The sequence below is a fragment of the Apostichopus japonicus genome, chromosome 9 (genome assembly GCF_037975245.1).
Source record: "Apostichopus japonicus isolate 1M-3 chromosome 9, ASM3797524v1, whole genome shotgun sequence".
NCBI lineage: Eukaryota > Metazoa > Echinodermata > Holothuroidea > Aspidochirotida > Stichopodidae > Apostichopus > Apostichopus japonicus.
The window spans coordinates 31,493,614-31,513,450 of record NC_092569.1 but is presented as its reverse complement, the minus strand read 5'-3'; the positions used below and the strand labels follow the sequence as shown (position 1 = coordinate 31,513,450).

Here is a 19,837-nt window from a genome sequence, read left to right as displayed (position 1 = left end):
AATATATTATCCGTTATCACATATTGCCCGAGCCCCTTATGCACCCCGATCCCCAGGGGTGTATCTACTTCATCCTCTCGACAGGTCTGCTGATAGGAATTGTTTTTCTCCTAATGTAATCTTCATCTTCATGAGCGATTAAGAATGCATTGGCTACCATTCCTCAAAATTTCCGTGGATACTTTTCATAATTACATATTATTACAAATATTTGAATTAAAAAAAATGATTTTTTTTGTGTCGAATTTCCTACTTTTTCACATTTGAAGTGAAACATGATTGTAGAGATTGAAGATAATCACCCATACAATGTTAGAGGATTTCATAAATTCAAAAATTGTTGAGAAATTGACAAAAATGTTTTATGCCCTCGTCATCATTGCTAAGATCTTGCATTTAAGATTTTATGTGACGGGAGATGTCATACTTTAAACATTAACAGCTTGACGATTCTGCTCCCATTGTCGTGTATATAGCCTTAAGCATCTCAACGGAGAATTTCCAAGAGTAACAGCTTAGCTTTAAACGTCATTTGGGAAAATGTAATATTTATGAGAAACGTAGGCCTATATGAAATGTTTCTGCGATATCCAAGACGTTGTAAACACGGCTTATGATCCATATTTTAGTGCACGCAATTTATGAATAATTTAACTAAACTTTTAGTCAGAGTATATTACATACTTCAAAGAGATAGTAGTCCGGTTCGACTAACACAGCATTAACATAATTATGTAATCCACTCTGTCCGTATGTGTGTGATCCAAGTGTGTGTATGTCTGTATCGACAATGTTTGCATATATATCTACATATATGAATATGAACATTAATGACATGATTTCGAAAAAAAATCGGATTAAAGTGTCATTAATAGTTACCGCTTAACGTAAAGATATTATTTTTCTTTAATAAAGATGATGGAACTCTACTGTGCTATTATTACATCTGGCAAAAGCAAGGTGTCAGAAATTATCTTGGTCTGTGCGCTAAAAGGTGTCTTTGTGTTCTTCCCAATGAACAATTCATTCATTAAATTGCGTCTTAATGATCCCTAATTTGATCTATTGTATGCATTTGTCAGTTAAACGAATAAAATATTAACTAATCGAACTCAAACATAGCCAATGCACTAGGAGAACATGTGCATTGATGCCATCACAGAGTGCCCACTGTGGTCCCTTTCAGATCAAAATGCCCCATCCATCCATCCATCCATCCATCCATCCATCCATCCATCCATCCATCCATCCATCCATCCATCCATCCATCCATCCATCCATCCATCCATCCATCCATCCATCCATCCATCCATCCATCCATCCATCCATCCATCCATCCATCCATCCATCCATCCATCCATCCATCCATCCATCCATCCATCCATCCATCCATCCATCCATCCATCCATCCATCCATCCATCCATCCATCCATCCATCCATCCATCCATCCATCCATCCATCCATCCATCCATCCATCCATCCATCCATCCATCCATCCATCCATCCATCCATCCATCCATCCATCCATCCATCCATCCATCCATCCATCCATCCATCCATCCATCCATCCATCCATCCATCCATCCATCCATCCATCCATCCATCCATCCATCCATCCATCCATCCATCCATCCATCCATCCATCCATCCATCCATCCATCCATCCATCCATCCATCCATCCATCCATCCATCCATCCATCCATCCATCCATCCATCCATCCATCCATCCATCCATCCATCCATCCATCCATCCATCCATCCATCCATCCATCCATCCATCCATCCATCCATCCATCCATCCATCCATCCATCCATCCATCCATCCATCCATCCATCCATCCATCCATCCATCCATCCATCCATCCATCCATCCATCCATCCATCCATCCATCCATCCATCCATCCATCCATCCATCCATCCATCCATCCATCCATCCATCCATCCATCCATCCATCCATCCATCCATCCATCCATCCATCCATCCATCCATCCATCCATCCATCCATCCATCCATCCATCCATCCATCCATCCATCCATCCTTTCTTCCTAGTTTGAATATACAGTCGATGTACTTGAAGACGTAACTCATCAGTTTCGAGTATATACTTAGGTTTTATCTTTTTCTTGACTTTCTTCACAACCTGTGATTTAAAATATATGCGTGTGTATTTTCCCCTCTTCTCTGTCTCTTCAAAATGCCAGCAATTCAGTTGAAACCCATTGAGGTCCGTGCGTACAATTAAAGTATACCTAAGGGGGCACAGACCAATTATAATTACTCATTCAGTATTGTCTGGAAGGTGTTATAAGGCTCACACTATAGTCCTACTGTTAACATAGATACGTCTTCGACTGTGGAGGAAGACATTCAATTGCTGTAGCAGCGAATGAAAGAAGGAAATTAATGTTTCTCACTATAAATAGACCGTGATTTGACAGAACTTTCTGACGAGATGGCTGTTCTAATTTCCCACCGGTGAGAAAATTAATGGTTAGTTGCCAATTCGTGCACCACAGTGGAATGCTTAAGACTATATTCTTAAACTTGCAAAAAAATGTGAGTGACAACAGCGAGGAAAAACTCTTAAAGAAAGGTAAAAAAAGGCCTAAATTGAAAACGAACTTTTGTCCTTCCAGTATTGAGTGTAAGGTGTAAACAATTTGCTTTTGAAAAAAAGTATGTCGCCAATTACACGCTGGGTTTTCCATGACGGGAAGGAAAATATTTACCAAACAAACAATACGGGGTAAATTTGCTAGTATTTTCACATGGGGAAGGCTTGTAAAGTGCATCGTATAAGGTTAAATATGATTGACATCTTCCATATTTGATTCAAATTATTTATGAAAGTTTAAGAATATTTTAAGAAAGTTGTTAAGAAATACAGAGATCAGTATACACTCTCAAAAAAAGTTTGGCAAATATTTTACACAACACTGGGTACTTGTGTATTCAAAAAGTTTTGCCCAATATAAAGTAAACTTTCGAAACATAAATAAACTGGGGTAATTTTACTTCTTTGGGGAAAATCTTTACCTAACTTTGGTTGGATACATAAGTACCCAGTGGTGTGCAAAATAATTGCCCAACCTTTTTAGACAATATGATGTGCTTACTAATATGTCGTAAGATCTACTGTGCGTTGCCCGCTAAGTAACGTTGTGTAACTTTTTCACAAGTCATTAATATTCACAATATATAATTCCATAGCAACTAAAGCTTTATTGTGCGGTTACAATCGTTTCGTTGCTTCTATGTAGCCTCGACGATTTCCCCGAACTTAGGCCGGTTTGGTTATTTACGAACGACGATACTTGCCAGTGTCCATTCTACATAAATGAACTCAAATCTTCCAAAAAGTTGGTAACATTTCAGCACCCCTTCCACCCCCCCCCCCCCTTTGAACGACTGCAAGGGTCCACTTCCTCTCAATTCCGTATACACCATTCTAGCAGGTTTAATTCAGCCAAGAAACATTTGTGTCCCTCAAATTGTAAATCAGTGACGTGTGTTGTCTAGTTTTATCTCTCAGATGGACTTACGTGACTGACTGTACTTACATACCTTTTCTTGCCCTTTAACATCACGTGGTACAAAATAATTGCGGTAACATGTAAAATACAGCTGCTCTGTTAATTCAGAGTTTTCTTCATTAACTTCCCATTCGCCATCCTCATCTTCCACACTCCATCCTTCCCTCCCATACCCCCGTCCTCCCTCCCCCGGGATAAGCTCTTTACTCCATATCCCACCTCCTTCTCAACATAACGTACCCTGAATGGCCTTAGATAGATACCAGTCTACATAACTATAGAACACTATGTTCTTTGTCACGAGTCTAGTGACGATATGGCAGATCATGCTTCAAAATTCACCACCGCCACCCATGCACCACCCCCCCCCCCCGAAAAAAGAAGTAGAAAATGTTTTATGTTAATTTGATTTCCAGGGACCCCTTGAAGCGATATCGTGAAAGAAACATAAAGGTTTGCTGGAGCGGCGTTGTCAGTTTGCGTCATTCAACGCATCCTCGATTTCCTCAAATTGGTATTTTGTGATAATAATCAATGTAAATTCAATTGAAATGCGTCGAATAATATCTCCTTATTTTTTCATTTTCTGCCACTTGGTTAATATATTCTAGCGGACTACATCACACACGCTGTGACATACAGATTAAAAATAGAAGCGAGATTAACGGGAGCTTCTTAAAGGGAAATTACCTGGGCTGAAATTGATCGTTTTTATCAAAATTGCTGGAAATTTTGTCTGCAACTTTAGGTCGAAACCACAATTAAGCCAATCATAATATAATAAGCAGTTTTCTCCCGTCATTACTCAGAAACTCTATTCGGCTCGTTTCCCAATTTAAACCTTCCATACCCTTCCCCCTCCCCCTCCCTGACTCCCTCATCCACATGGTTATGATCCTGTTTGACTCCAAGTCACATTTACTAAAATAATGCTTTAATGTTGATTGAAATGATAATTGAACGTACAAAATAACTTGCTTTCATTTACTAATAGGTTAAAGTTTGTTCATGAATGTTCACAAAGTAAAATAAAAAAGTATTTATCATCGAAATTAAACCATAATGTGTAGATACCTCAATCCATTGAAAGGATTACACGATCGTATACGTTGTGTTGAAATTTCATAACTTTACATAATAAATCTCTGGTGATAGAGTAAAATTCGTCGGCCTGTAATTAAGTATATAGTTTCAGCGAGGATATTAGGCGTACAATCTCTTAGCGTCCATTTTGTATTTTTGTTCAGACGATAGTCAATGTTTAATGAATTGCTCGACAAAACTAACCAGACAGATATCGTTACATGTCGATGGTTCGTGTCTGTCTGTGCTAACTCGTGTCTGTCTGTGAGACTCTTGTTACCATGACATTGTCATTTTCACGACTGATGGGATTCGGGCTTTTCTTCTGTTAATTAGTCGATATACTAATATTGAGCAAACGTGTGTTACAAAATCAAGTAATTATTGATTATATCATCTTGGCCGCGAGCAGATGAAATCAAAACTGTTGAGCAGTTCGACTCTATGCTGCAATAGCACCCTTCATTGTACAATCGTACCACGTTTACATAACACGTGTGTCAAGACTGTATTACAAAACAAAAATCAAAAATAGATAATGATATTTCAACAAGGGATCATACCGTTTTCTTTGTAGACTCTGTCGAGGCTACTGTGGCTCTGTGCGTATACCGACTATTGTGTGTATTGTATGTTATGTGCTACCATGGTCCATAAGATCGTTTCATAGTTGTTATGTGATATTGCAATTCTGTGATATTGTTTTATGCGATGTTGTTGTTATATAGCATTAATTTTTTTTATCAGGCATGTGTCATTGTTGTTATTTGCATATATATAATTCTTAATAATTATAATTATAATAATAATTTTTAATTTTTAATAATTATAATAATTTATTATTTTGTGGCACTGCTGTCCTACAACAAAGTTGTTCTTTGTGTTATTGATTTCACTGAATAAATAACAACTGTTGTGTGGCTATTGAAACCCTAAAGAAGTTTGCCTAAATATTATATTAATATATTATTAATATATTATATTCAAAGTAACTGAAAGTTTTTGCCTAGAACTGGTGATTGAATATAAGAACTGTACATCATAAAAAAAAAAAATAGAAAATTTAATCCTGTTAGTTTGCATTACTTTCCAGCTACAAGTAAGTTTATGTTTGGTATAAAGTACAAACTTTAATACATTTGTCATTATGTCGACTTAAACTTCAATTTTACATTATACTTCATATTAAATAATTTCAATATCACGTGAGACAGGCTGTTCATAAATGTAAGCATTAAACCAATACTTTGAACGCGGAAAGACATATCGGGAAAACAAATCAGAAATTACAAAATCAGTAGCTCGCTAATTAAAAATGAAGTTGCATCCACTACGTTTTTGTTGCATCCACGACTTGTTTCGCGGTTTCCACAACAAACAAGAAACACTACCTGAGCCGAAGGGGGTGGGGCGGACAGTATAGACTGGTACTATTAGAATCAGGTAAATATTAGGAACTGTTTATACTTGTCAGTACGAGTGCTTTGAAGCATGGACTGAGAGTACAGTATAGACTGGTATTAGCAAAAGAATCAGCTATATTGTTAGGAACTATTTATTCTGTCAGTACGAGTGCTTTGAAGCATGATAGGAAAGGACAGTATAGACTGGTATTAGCATTAGAATCAGCTTTATGTTAGGAACTGTTTATACTGTCAGTACGAGTGCTTTGAAGCATGATAGAAAGGGACAGTATAGAGTGGTATTAGCATTAGAATCAGATAAATGTTAGGAACTATTTATGCTTGCCAGTACGAGTGCTTTGAAGCATGATAGGAAAGAACAGTATAGACTGGTATTAGCATTAGAATCAGCTTTATGTTAGGAACTGTTTATACTGTCAGTACGAGTGCTTTGAAGCATGATAGAAAGGGACAGTATAGAGTGGTATTAGCATTAGAATCAGATAAATGTTAGGAACTGTTTATACTGTCAGTACGAGTGCTTTGAAGCATGATAGGAAAGGACAGTATAGAGTGGTATTAGCGTTGGAAAATAGTTCCAACTGGCTGTCTGTTTATCCTACAGTATCTACGGAAGCGTGCACAATATCCACGGTTAATGAATACAGGCCTGCTAAACACGTCATGACTCCTTCATGCATGATTGGTCTGTTCATTCGCCCTTTGGTTATGCTTTTCCTTTTCTCTATCACAAATCGATTGGAGAAATGCATGACAATATTTCGTGAGATTTAGAAATTAATATTTGCGGATGCTTAACTTACATATTACGTTTATTTCTAACGGCGGGGTATAGATAACAATCTCACAGTACGCATTACACACTATATCGTATAGATATCACACGCCAGATGCGAGTAGGTCGTGTGCTATACGGAGAAATCAAAACAACTTCGAAAAATGAGTAACAGAGAGTATTCATCTACTGATAGTAACAAATTTAAATAGTTGGCTGTGTTTACAAATATAAATGAACACCCCCTCCATACCTTATAATCCTCAACGTTAATCCCACCACGTGACAGGTGTGAGCAGTGAGGAACGACGTCACGATGCTTACATGTCTCTACATTTAACAATGCACTCCTACCTACTTAAACCTACACACATTCCTGGACTTGCTGACGTTAAACAAAATGATGACCAAACTGAGATTAGGACGGATGTTCTTACATCACAATTATAATTGTAAGCCTTCAAAATTGTTCAAATTGTTAAGGCGAAGAAATAACCCGGATGTGAATTATTTAAGGCGTGGTGCTAATATTTGACCAATTGTTCTGTAGGATTAAGGTAGATTGGATTGCATTTATTGAATGGAGACATGTGAATCGCATTGAGATAATTATATTGTACGCAAAAGATATTGGCAAATAATGTATATATATTATATATATATATATTGTATATATATTGCATATATATTGTATATATATTGTACGCAAAAGATATAGGCCTTCTGTGATTTGTTTACCGTATTGTAGAGTGTCAACGCGAACAGAGAACTCATTGCACTAAATATTCTTTTACGAATGCTCCAGAAAACAAACAAAAATATCCCAGCATTGCCTTGGATGAGAAATACACATTGCAGTCTACACATTTAGGGGCAACACAACACACTCTGATGAGTGACACTCTCAGTTATTTCTAGACAGTTAAAATTCACGCTATGAGAGTGTGTAAGACTCCCCCCCCCCTCCCACCCCAACCGCCGCCATAAAAAAATATAATAACAACAATAATAATTAAAAAAATAAAATAAAATAAATAAGCTCAAAAATTAATAGCTCAAAAGTAGGGAATAGTTTCGGCATATCTGGAGCTTATATATATTTTTCTGTTTATGGATTGCTAATATACTATTATTAACATTAATCATATTATAAAGAACTGTTAAACCAGATATGTATCGTCCATACTGTACTGGAACAGTATGTAACAAACGTGTTATTTTATATTGTTGGCAATACGTGTTTTCACTTGTCTAGTAATAAAACGCAACATGAAGGACATACTTTTGACAAATAATACACTTTGAAATGTTAAAGAAACTTCCAAAAGATTTTTGAAAACATTTTCGATTCGAGATGGCAAACATAGAGACAAAAACAATATACGACCGTAATACGGACAGACAGACAGACAAACTGATTCATCTTAAGGAATTAGTTTATTTTTCATGCTGACGACAAACCAATACAGACAACCGAGAGTTAGAAAAGATAGACAGTTAAACTGACAAACGTTAAAATGAAGTCACGTGGGCTTTCTGTAAAAAAATGTAAATATTTTTATGAATTTACGTAAATACAAATTACCAAAAATAGTTAGTTGACAGACTGTGTATACGTGATAATAAATCGTTTTGTTTCAAGTAATATTTCCACTTATTATTCGCTGACATAGCGCTGTGGAAACTATGACATGTAATTTTGTATATTATTCTTTACGAGAGAAATGGCGTTATAGCCGAAAAAATACATATTCTCTTAGCAGGCGATAAATGGCGGGAAAGCTTTCTTGAGGAAATAAAACAAAAATTATTAGCCATTCCATATATTACTATTCCGTGTTGTACTTGCCCAAAAAATTCTTATTTCAAACAAACAAAAAATTGTTGAATAAATCAAAGACTGGAAAAAAAGTGAAGACATCTCAAATAATTGAATTTGTCTCTTCGTATATCATTTTCATCACAAAAAGCTTTTGCCAATTCATTTGATTTCAAAAAATGACAGAAAATAAACCCTTACAGTTATGACGACACTGAAATCATACAATTGCTTTAATATATTACCATGGCAACGCTGTTGGCGAAACAGGAAACAATCGTTCGTTTTGAATTCTCGTGAAGGAATCTCAGGTTTCGTTTTGCCTTATCCATTTATTTTTCTTACACCCGACAAAAAAAAAAAAATATTTGGTGGGCGTAGATAAATCTGACGCTTTTGAAATACAAATAAGAACCGTGACAGATTACTCTAAACACTAGCGAAAAGATTTGAAATTCTGTAAATATTTTCAACAAAGATTCAAGTTTAATACAACATGTAAAGAATTAAGAAAGTAAATAAGAAAATCAATAAATCGATAAAAACATGCGATGGACAATGTGGTTTGGGGTTTAAGGTTTAAGGTTCCAAGATAAATCCTTATCTATGAAGAGATTTGTAATACATTCCTATTTGAATACACCTTTCTGAAGTCACCAAAAACCCGTGTGATCACATCCAAACAATGATTACAGTGATTACATGATTACACAATTACATGATTACATGATTGCATGAATACATGATGATTACAACCAATGAATACAGCAATCCATATGGCTTATCATTACGGCTGTTATAATTTAATGTATAATCGCGGCGAACTTTATTCAAGAAAATGTTACGTTTTCTGAAAGAAATAATCAAATCGTACTATGTTTTCCCATCAGGAAAAGGTTTAATACAATTTACTTGTGATGACAATTCTCAGTGACTCTTGAAAAAAACCCAAACTTGTAGGCACACCCTCACCATTAATCTATTTCATGAAATCAGTTATTCAGGTTTGGTTTTGTTGTCCGATGTTTGAGTTTTACATTCATCGAAAATCGATAGGGGAATGGAAATTAAACAATTTCCCTGTCTGATTTAGATAGGAACATTAACCTTTATGGGTGGGTCAGAGGGGGATATCAAAAATGCTATAAGGAGGGTGCGGCCCTGGGCTTGGGTGTGTATGTGTTGGGGGGGGGGGGGGTGGGGTATGAGTCCACTGAGTAAGACTAAAAGACATGGAATGCAAGAAAAACTGTATTCAAACCAACTTCATAGGAGCAGAGTCACTGAACATCTTTCGATTTGGTCCGTCTCTCAAATATTTTTTGCCGCCCTCTGTAGGGTTGATCACCCCCGCCCCGCCCCCTCCCTCTACCAGCGTCATCGAATTGGTTATACGGATAAGACTAGTACAACTAGGGTACTGCTACTGTCAGCCCCCTGGTACTTTACATGATTTCACTTTACCTTTACAATAAGAAACAGTCACCATGCCACCATTCAACTGATGTCATAGCTAGACCTGCCTGAATATTGAGTCAATATACGTATCAATATTGGAAGGTTTAGCCCACTTCTTCTACCCATGTCCTACTCCCACATCCCACCCTCCTCTCCTCTCCTCATCCTTCACAAAAACCTTCCTACCATTCTTCTGTGCTTAATTTTAGTATTAACAAATCATATGCAGTTACTGGCATGTATGTATAACATTCCCAAGCATAATTTAACTTGTACATATCCCAATTATATAGAGGGCCTACGACAAAACAACACACGTGGGTATTAACATTTTAAAGACACACCAATATGGCGGCTGCCGACGACATGGATAACGATTGTGCCTACTTCATTATTAAACGCATATACCTGAAAGTAATTTAAGGCGAAGACACGTGTGTAATCTTCACATTTATCGCACAAAAACCGCTTGCACTTCCCTACTCTCTATGTATTACATACATCTCAAACATGACATGACGCATACCGAACTAGCATCAACACAATTATGTGAATGGGCGGCTGTCAAATTGACGAATTGACAAGCCTGCGTTTTGCTTCAACAAGCAAGTTGATAAATGACTGTGAAAGTTACCTTCAAGGAAACATTTTGATATTTCAAATTAACATTTATCCAGAGGAAACGTTTCAACACAGATTGATGGTCGTGTCGTGATTTAAACTTGACCAAGTCGCATCCCACAGTTATAAATATTTCCTGAGACTATATTAGTCCTGCTTGTTATATAATGGATTTGAAGGTTATGTCGCCTGCGGGTATTAAGACGTATAGGCATATATATATATATATATATATATATATATATATATATATATATATATATATATATATATAATATATATATATATAGATATATATATATATATATACATATATATATATATATATATATATATATATATATATATATATATGCATACATATACATATACATATTCGTATACATAAATATATATATACATACATAAATATATTGCATGCTGGTAAGTGCATCCATTTAATAAATGAACAAAAGTAGTCTGAAGAAATTCAAAATGTAAAGTGGAGTTAAGCCAATACCCGAAGGACGAATAGGTCTTATGAAAGCTAAAATACATTAGTGTATAACATCGTGGAGGTACGATGAAAGAGAGAGAGAGAGATAGAAAAAGAAATCTCTCTCTAATTTAACGACTGCTAAAAGCCTAAACGTGGTATCATAATAATAGGATGTCTGATGGAATTTGCCAACGGCGCAGAGTATCGATAGATCGTATACATTTAATATATATACCTTTTACGTATACTAACCTGTTACAGTGATATAAAAATAGTCTTAAAATTAGCCTGCAGGATACGGCTGGAAATGGTATCTAGTTTCGCCTCGAAATGTGTATATTTGACACCTGCTTAGTGCAAGGTCATTGAAGCTGTTTTAATTTAATATAATCCCTTTTCTCAACTGTTTAGAATTGTTTATCTTGATTTGAGGTATTGGTCTGAAAAAAATATATTCTGGAAAATGATTTGGAATAAATTTCTTTCTAATTGTATTTTTCCAGATTTTTTTGAATATTATGAGGAAAAATGACATTCGACAAAAGTTGATATTATCTACTTCCGGAGTGAGAGAGGGAGAGAGAGAGATAGGTTTGCAGGATATGAAAGAATGATTAAACATGTACGAGAAACACCAGAGGCAACCACGATTAAATACGGTTGAAGAGGTTTGCAACTACGTCACAATGATGTGATTACACAACTGGGTTCAAAAGCTAAGCAGGCTAAGGTCATAAATGTAATTATATAAAAAAAACATGTTATAAGAAAAGAAAGAGCAATGATGCATTTAAAACACAAGGTCAATTGTTCTCCCAACGACTCATCATCTGTATTATTATATTTCTCAGAGGAAAGATAGATAATGGATTGCTTTGTTATCAGTAAATTACATTGAACACGTGATCGACATGTGATGAAGCAGTGTTGAAAGGGATAAGTTCAAATATAATCTAGATACTAAAGTCCAAACACAAATGCTCTAGAAACATTTTCTGATTTGTAGTACTAACTTACAGTTTATTATTTTTCCATTGTTAATTTGACTCAAAATTGTTTGTTTGTTTGGTTCAATTAAATATGTGAATGGTTATTTTAAGTAGTAGTAGTGTATATTTATTCTATTCCCATTTAAAAAAATAACACAATACCATGTGTAAAACTCTTATTAATAATAATCAAGTTCTCACAAGAATGACTTCTTATATGGTGTAAATTTTAGCAGGAAACGTCTTAAACATCTACAACACCAACAATGCCATCGCGATCAATTGGACATACGATGTATTGCGATTTATACAAGAGAATCACGAGACACCATAGCGACTATGACAAGGGACGCCAAATGGACAACCTCCTGTTATAACCTTAGCAAACCCGTTTCAGATACAACGAACCCGACGACAATCTTAATAATTTCCTTGGTTATAGCAGGGAGTTGTTATGGAACAACTCCCTGGTTATAGGTCAGGGGTTGCCAATAAATGTTCTACTATACGGCCAGAGAGAAACACTTGTTGGAACAAAAGGGAGAAAAATCTAAAAACTTACTATATCTATACTGAATAGTCTAGGGCAGGGTATAGGCTGCATGTTGGGTGCCCAACGATGGTCCATATACCCGATACTGGTTAAAACATTGTGGGCCAATGTCCATTGCGTCGGACCGCCTTTTTGAATCTGTCGTTTGTCAACTATTTTGCCCTACTATGGGAGGTCGACCATGCGTCAGTGAGGTATATGTCGCAATTGGTTGCCTATCACATGTCCTCTTAATAATAAGAATCACGAGGTGTTACTCACCAAATAATTTCTTCCTCTTTTCCTTCTTTAGGAGTCGATTAAACGCATTGAACGGTTGTACTATTTTATTCTAGTGGCCTCACCACAGTCATTCTCATCCATGCGTTACTGGTCGATGTTTCTTTACTTGAAAACTGTGAATTTAAAGGCAGAAAAAAATTGATTTATCCATATTTATCTCAGATTTGGCATTTTTTTTATTTAATAACATTTAACTATAAATATACTTAGTATTATTAATATTGACTAAAACCGACATGGGACAAGATGGAATGGTATCTTTACCTATTTCTGGGACAGGTGGAAAATCATTTATTTAGAAGAAATATATGTTTTAGTCTAAACATTCTTACATTTCGTTAAACGATATGAATTTTTTGATCCTACACATGAGACCAAAAATTTCAAGGATCAAATTAACTGTGACTCTATGATAATAATGTCTATCATTCTACCTGTGAATTTCGCTCCTACGTTAAATAATAAAAATATGGCGTTGGAGCAGATTTGTATCAATATAAACTGACGAAATTAAAATTTATTCACAAGCTTAGGTAATTCCAACCACACGTGTTCTTGTCCTGAGTGTTATAATATTCTGACATTTATATTATTCGATTGTCAGCAGAATTATTGTGAACTTTAATTGACTAATGGATTTGAAACTGTCTGGTTTTTTGATAATTGGTTCTACCAAGAAAAAATGTTAAATATTATTTAAAATAAGTGCTTTCAGAACTATTAAGTATTCGCGTTGCTGTTATAATGCCACGATAGAACTGTTCATTTGAAATGGACAAAATGGCGTAGATTAATGGCAATCAATAAAAGGATAGCAAATAATAACCGTCAGTGAAGTTCTTATTTGGTATACAATAGGTTTACTATAGTAACAGTAACAGGGAAATATTAAAGTGTTGAGGGAGAGAAAGAAAGAGAGAAGCGGAGTGAGGGTGGAGATAGAGAGATATAGAAGGGGGGGGGTGAGTGGTGGTGGGGGGGTGGGGCGATGGATAGATGTACAGAGAGAAAGAGAAGGCAATTGACTGTTATAATGCCCATATATGATACGTCATTCTGTCAAAACGCCAGCATCGGAGTAGGCCTCGATATCACATTCACTTTACTATAGCATATACCGTGCGTAACTGTAGGGGATGACGTCACATTGAGGCCATCAATGACCTTAGCAACCTTTAACCTTTGACCTTAGAAATACATCCTCAAAGTCATATTCGAACCTATAATATTGTACGTGCAAATAATGGATTCAGAATTCACCTACATATAGACAAAAAACAATTAATGTATAGTAATTTCAAAATCTTATTACTGGTATTTGAAAGAAAAATTCTCCTTCAAGTTCAGAAACGAGGTTGTAAAACACGAACTGCAGTTCTTTTATTGTTTATATCCCGGATTCAGCCTTATTGCTGTCGCGTATATCGATAGGGACGTTTTGCATAATCGATTCACCTACCTTTATTACTGAAGCAGTGGACTGTCAGAATCTCCCGCCACGTACATATAAAATGTAAACAATAAATAAAATAAATATGCAACACACCACTGGCCATGAAAGAAATGTTCGATCAGGAATATTAAGTTTGAATTATGTTCATAAAATATTCCATCTCTTTATAAAATGTTAAACTCTCCGGCAAAAATCGTCCTACTTTTTTTCGAGCACACGAATACGTAAGTTGCTGAATTCGTCTTCGTGTATGCTAAACGCGCGTAAAGTGATTATCGGAATGCACATGTTTCACTTGCTCTGTCTGTATATACAGACCCTCTCTTTGGAACAAATGCATGAACAAAATCACTACAAGAAAAAAACACAGCTGGATCTTCCTCCATGTAATTTTATCACCATAGCAACCGAGATAGAATCATTAACAGACGATTCCCTTGGGTAATATACGTGTTTTTTTGTGAATAAAGATTTGTGAGTAATTTACATCTTACTCAGATGGCGAGCCATAATAGATCTAAGATAGTTTATTCATCCGCCATTTAAGCTCATTCAAGTGTTAACTGTAAATAGTCTGTTGACATTGAAGGCTGAGAAATAAGCTAAACAAGATCAATTTTTGGTTTGGTAATATATTTAGCTAAAAGGTGTTACATACAGGAAGAAATGGCATTTTGTAGTTATAAATGAAGGGGAAATGTGAGAAGATTGCTGAACTGGGAAGATATGAGTAGATTTTGTATAAAAGTCTAGCCACTTACGTTATCATAGAATATATGTTTTTTTTTTTAAAACGTGGATTTGAAATGGTAAAAGTGAAATTTTGCAAAATTCGGTTGTCAGAAGACGAGGTAAATTGTATGACTGATTTCTGTAAAGTAATATACATTCTTAAAATCTCAAAGTTATGGTCAAGACAATTTTGTCTAAATGTTGTAATATGATTCAGAAGGTGATATTTATATCCATTTGTCTACTTTAGGCTACTATGGTAATCTGTAACTAAGGTATAATGCCCATCAACGATGTACTGAAGCACCCAAGCCGAAAAGGTGTGAGCTTATATTTGTTCTTAAAGTGTAGCATATTATGCATTTATATGCCAGGGTGCTATAACACACTAATACGTTTTATGTTTTGGGAGCATGCGAGAGCTAGATATGTTAAAGATACAATACAGTAAATCGTAGTGGTATTATACATATTTTTTTATATATATATTTTTATTTTTTATTTTTATATAATATTAAAAAAAAAAATTATATTTTTTTATATTTTTATATTTTTATATATTTTTTTAACACAGGCCGCAATAAAATGTGCCTCTAGCATAACACGTGTTATCATGTTATAACACAGATGCATATAAATGCGCAATATATTCAAGTCGAAAACGCTATTATAAGCAACTGTACAATTCGGTTCGGGTGACTGAAACGTGATACATGGTTCTACGACGCAATCAAGAACTCGAGTTAAATATGTAACTGACCCAAAGACTTGAGTAAGTCGAATGTAACTGTAATATCATTACAGAACAGTAAACAAATGAAATGTTAACAACAGACCCCATTCGGACGGGGTTTGTCCTCAACTTGTATACTTCTTAAAATAAATCCCTGTCTCCACAAGGGACCGCCAGCTCAATGTTAAAAATGATGGGTTAAAGGTCAAGTGGATGCCGGCTACTAACAAGAAGGGGTGTGAACCTTGGTTCCATAAAGTCGACTCACATAGAGGGTGGTCCGGGCTTTGGACGGTCCTCCCACTCCCACCCCACTCCCACCTTAACCCCACCCCACCCCCACCCCACCGCACCCCTCCCCACCCCCAAAAAAGATAGACTTGAAATGTTGCATCCTGAAGCATATTTAACTTATAAGTTAGGTCTTTACAAGAACCACTTCTAAACGCAATTGACTGCTAGTATAATAACTACTTATATAGTTTTTTTTTATAGGGGGTGCAAGGGATACGTGGGGAGGGGGCTGGATATACACCTACATCCCCTGAATCCACGTTGTTCTATTTTATCAGGTCTAAATCCCCTATGATGTCTATAGTCTATCAATGTCATACAGATATATTACTTTAACGAGCTATAGTTGATGGTTAGCGCTAAACCTTTTCACAACATTCATTGTCCAAATGTATCTTTTCAATTCATATTCAAACCCATTTACTCAATCTGGTTAGGTACCAGACTGAGTCAATGCTACTGCATGTGAATGGTTGGGTTACTGGAACACTTAATGGTCTCATTGAAACGTAAACATTACCCGGAGAGCACTGAATATTAAAGGTAATTGGTCTAAAGAAAACCAGATAAGTGCAAAACATATTATTAATGGCACTAACGATGACTAAAAACACAGAAAAAACCCAAACTATAGCGATTCCTTTGAAAGTCATTAATTATGCTGACAACCGAAGTATATAAAACCTACACAGTGGCGCCGTTTTGTAATAAATGACTAACGTTAGGTCTCTGTATGTAAGTGTTTGTTATAAGTTAGTGATTATCTAAGAGCCAATATGGTTGACAGTAATCTTACACGTATATAGCGAATGAACGTCAAATATTTTACTATGAGTTGAAGTACGGTGAGGGGGGCGGGGGTGGGGGGGGGAGAGGTCGGTGATACAAATAAATAAGACAAACAATATACCACCTCGTCGTCTCCCTCCCTCCCCCCTCAAAGAAGAAGATAAGGTAGGCCTTTTATACCAACCTGAGCTAGTCTTGATGTATGCTTTATAGTCCAAGTACTTAGAAGTAGATTCTTGAGCAAATGCGAAGATTTCACATTAGTCAATACGAACAGATTCACCGTCGCTTCTCCTCCTCAATAGCTATTATAATTTATTCTACAGAATCAAAGCCGAGGTTCTTTTCTCTCAATGCAGTTCATGGCATTTAATCCTGCTGAAGAGTGCGCTTGTCTCTGAATGACTATACAGCTAATCCGATAGTTCAGTCTGGTAAATTCGTACTTGAAGTTCATAGAAAGGTTGCACTTATCAACGATGAAACGTATATATAAACGCACTGCAAGTTCCTCCACGGTTTCTATTTAAAGTCTTTTCGAAAGAGGATTACTAACAAACAAAATGGCAAAACGAAACTAATCTGAGAGTATTTGTCGTTTAGACACACGCTGTTTCTATACAGGATCACCGTGTGGAGTGTGCCAACAACACATTCATCGTGTGACTATGTTGGACATTCCCATGGTGTGACTATGTTGGATGTTTGATAACACTAGTGTGACTGCGTTCATATTATTATGTTGGGTATTCCATTGTGTGATTATGTTGGATGTTCGATAACACTAGTGTGACTGTGTTCATATTACTATGTTGGGTATTCCATGGTGTGACTATGTTGGATGTTTGATAACACTAGTGTGACTGTGTTCATATTATTATGTTGGTACCGAATTCCATGGTGTGACTATGTTGGATGTTTGATAACACTAGGGTGACTGTGTTCATATTATTTTGTTGGGTAATCCATGGTGTGGCTATGTTGGACATCACTTGTGTATAGAGCGATGTTAGATATTCCTGATGGTGTGACTAAGTTGAACATTCCAGTTTGACCTATATGTTGGACATAAATATAGTGTGACTATATTGGACATCATTTGTGTGACTATGTTGGACTTTCATGGTTTGACTATGTTGAACTTCCTTGTTTGACTACGTTGGTAGTTTCTGATGGTGTGACTATACTGGCCATTCCTGATGGAGTGACTATATTGGATTTTCATGGTTTGACTATGTTGGTAGTTTCTGATAGTGTGACTATGTTGAATATTACTAGTTTAAATATGTTGGTCATTCCTAATGGTTCGACTATGTTGGACATCGCTATCATGCATGTATTTATACAGACAATCACCAGGATGTTTCACTGGCGAACATGTAACGACAGTGTTGTTTCTTTCTCATCCATGAACAATTTTTTTGTTATATTGATTTTTCCTAAACACCCATAAACAGACCATCGATGTCTTAGTATACCTTTACTTATGCCTTGCCCGTATAGTAGCGCCTAGTGTTCAAAACGTATTTTGATGAACTCATTACTTAATCATTCAGTATATTCAATCAAAATCAAGAAACGAATAAAAAACCCAACTTGAACTAAAGAGGAAATGTCAATATTTACAAAATTAGACATAAAAATAGTGAGACCATAAAAGTAAAATATTACATTGAGTTATATAGGAATTTATATTATTTATGATATCATTAATACATGATTCCAATGGTTAGAAATAACGCGAAGAAATATGTTCATTAGAATTTCAGAATAATCAAAGTTTCTCTTTCCACACAATTCTATAGAAACCACCATACCTCAAAGCATTGGAAATTTCTTTAAGTCAGTATCCCAATATGCAAATTCAAGGTTAACTGCAAACTAAGTCGAAATTGCAGTATGATTTGAAATGCAGTTTTGATATTTAGTGTTTTCAAGACTTTTTGCACAGAGAATATAGAGAGCCTGAAAAAAAAACCTGGATTCTTTATTCTTAAAAGTGATCAATCGAGTAAATGGATTAATTCAGAAGACAATATTTCAACCTTATTCACGTAGTCCCTAAAATCAGTTATGTATGAATGATGTCAAGTTTAAAATTGAAAACGGGTTAAGGGCTGAAGGCGACTCTCATCTATGGAAGATTGAAGTTAGGGATGTAGACATAAAACGATTCATTCTGATTCATATTTAGACCCTAAATATGTTCATAACTAGCTCTAAACGGAAGGGGTTGTACACCCATAGAGAAGTGGTCTAATTCGTTCCCGGCTGAATCTAAACAATTATGCAACTGAACCAATTCTCCGACTGACGCCATGCCGCCTACCCTTGTAAGCTACTTCATCTTTTCGACGGATAACCTGGACAAAATCAGAAATAATTTAATATGATTTCATAGCTAAACAGTCTTATAGGTAATGCAAAAGATTATATACTGAACGAACGTGACCAGCAGGAACTTCCCAGTACCATTTTTTTTTTCAATTAATGCGATTTCCTCACTTCAATAAGAAAATGTTAAAGAAACAATTGCTTGAAAGGACTCTTATAGCCAAATCTCAATTCTTGCCAGACCCGAGTCTTGGCCGCCGGGGGAACAATGAGGTTCATAAAAGGTTTCTCTCTGTGGCGAATGTTTTATTAAGAATAATACCACGAAGATTAACAGTTAACTTTAAATAATTGTTGCACTGTAACCACGTTGCAATAGTATAGAGTTTACATTGCATGGGGATATCTACCGCACTTCCAGACTAAAAGCGGATGAAAGTTGAAGGGATGGCGGATGAGTGGCAAAGTGAGGGGGGGGGTAT

At 35.8% G+C, this 19,837-nt stretch overlaps 1 protein-coding gene across 8 annotated transcripts in view; it reads right to left on the bottom strand.

The window, feature by feature from the left end:
* LOC139973407 (uncharacterized) overlaps positions 1-19,837 on the bottom strand; it is a 316,080-nt gene that overhangs the window by 6,041 nt on the left and 290,202 nt on the right. For 5 of the 8 annotated variants that reach the window (XM_071980064.1, XM_071980066.1, XM_071980063.1 and 2 more), the window contains one exon: positions 13,000-13,133. The exons of 2 other annotated variants lie outside the window; for them this stretch is intronic. The gene's annotated coding sequence lies outside the window, so the exon portion shown is untranslated. Of the gene's footprint in view, positions 1-12,999; positions 13,134-14,479; positions 14,790-19,837 lie in introns of those variants that run through there. One more of the 8 variants, XM_071980067.1, reaches the window with a different exon arrangement.